The sequence below is a fragment of the Lissotriton helveticus genome, chromosome 11, assembly GCF_964261635.1.
Source record: "Lissotriton helveticus chromosome 11, aLisHel1.1, whole genome shotgun sequence".
In the NCBI taxonomy this organism is placed as follows: domain Eukaryota; kingdom Metazoa; phylum Chordata; class Amphibia; order Caudata; family Salamandridae; genus Lissotriton; species Lissotriton helveticus.
In genome coordinates this window covers 324,720,876-324,722,696 of record NC_136072.1, presented here as the reverse complement: position 1 = coordinate 324,722,696, position 1,821 = coordinate 324,720,876, and the positions used below count along the sequence as shown (strand labels likewise).

The window sequence follows — 1,821 nt, the reverse complement described above, 5'->3', positions numbered from 1 at the left end:
CACCAGGACCGCTGGTTTTCCCCGTTTGGTAGCTTTCTCAACTAGATGAATCGTGCGTCGAATATTGTCGTGCGTCTGCCTCCCCTGGATAAAGCCAGATTGATCGGGATAAATTAAGTACAGCATTAAATACTGTATTCTATTCACAAATAGTGGAGTAAAGCGTCGCGTCCAGATTTAGGAGCGCTATGGGGCGATAAGAGGTACAGATCTGTACATTTTTCCCAGGCTTAGGGATAACCGTAACCACTGCTTCAGCCATCGAGGGGGTCACCTCTACAGTTTCTGCCACCTGGTTGAAGAGCCGCGTGAGGTGAGGAACAAGGTCAGGGGCAAAGATTTTATAGAAGTGGGCTATGAGATCATCCGGCCCTGGAGCCTTGTGCAGTTTAAGAGCTACAATAGTTGCACCCCCCTCTTCCGTGGTTATGGGGGCTGTAAGTTTATCATTTGTGGCCTGCGAGAGCCGCTTCTTTTTGTTCCACGGTGTAAAGTGCCTTGTAGGAGGATCCAAAAAGGTCAGTTTTTTTCTGTCTGTGTGGACTAAACCGTTGCAGGCCTCTAATGTATTCCCTCGTGTTTCTCCCGTAATTGCCTCTCTATATTGTTCCTCAGTGTGAAAGAAATATGGCGGTTTCAAAAGGGTGTATTCCGCCCTAATAAAGCACATTTTAACTAGCGTGTACACAAGTTTCAAGATTCAACATGAATTTCTACAATATGGTGAATCTCATTAAGTTCTGATTTACAATTACTATTTGTCGTAGGTTGAGTTGTGAAGTTATCCAGGACATCACAGTGGCCTACTTTGGAATTTCCCATCATTCCTGTAAGAAGTGTCCACATCAGAAAACAAATCTTCAACAGAATTTGGAGTTTTATTCTCCAATGTCTCAAGTATCTGATCTATTGACTTCTTAAAATGTCCCCTATTTTCTTGCTGGTTTTCCATTTCCCAAAGATTGTTCTGCAGGATTCGTGGTGCTTGAACTCTGTCAACAGCTGATATATCAGAAATGATTTCTTGTGTTTGAATTTCCTCATATTCACTATAACCAGAAGTCTGTTTTCCTTCATGTTCCTTTGAAGAACAGAGGATATCTGTTGAAACCAATCTGTCCAAAGGTCGCTGCCCTGTACTTTGAGCACTGATCATTTGCCAAGTGCCATCTTGCGTCATTTTCTCTTGAATTTGCCGTACAGTATTGACTATGATCGCAGAGCGACAAAGGTTTGGATCTACAAGCATGTGGCACAGTTGAAGTTTAACCAAGGACAAGTCTAACAAAACTGCCTTTGGAGATTGTATGAAGGTATGGTTCTAAAGCCAGCTACTGTTCCTTTGATATTCTCTTCGCCTTCAAAACATTTCCTCTTCATGCCTCTTGCAAACATAATGTATTGTGGCAGTTATCAGTCGGGCCCTAAAGAGAGAGTCATGCAAGAGGCCTGTGTATGGTTCGGCACTGTTCGTCGGACCTATTCACGCTCGCCGCTTCAGCCTTCAACCGTCAAACCCACTGCTGCAGATCGATTAGTCGGGCTGCCTCCTCCACCTCCTTCTCTTCTAAAGAGCTAGAAGGCATTGAGTTTGGGCCCTGAAATTAATTTTCTAAAGAATACATCTGATAGAGACTACTAGCCGCAGATTCCTGAATGTAGAATTATCCCCAGGCGTGAGACTGAACCCGGATTTTTTTTTGCCACAGCATCCCTGCGTGCCGGGGGAGACGGCATCATGCGACTCCGCCCAGGCGTCGTCTGTGTACATGACGTCAGCGAGGTCACATAAGTCCCACCCCGGTGCTCCTACATCAGTTT

General features: G+C 44.9%; 1 pseudogene; it reads right to left on the bottom strand.

Moving 5' to 3' along the window:
- Window positions 1–693: 693 nt before the first annotated feature.
- Window positions 694–1,395, bottom strand: LOC144792201 (cell division cycle-associated protein 4-like; annotated as a pseudogene).
- Window positions 1,396–1,821: the final 426 nt, after the last annotated feature.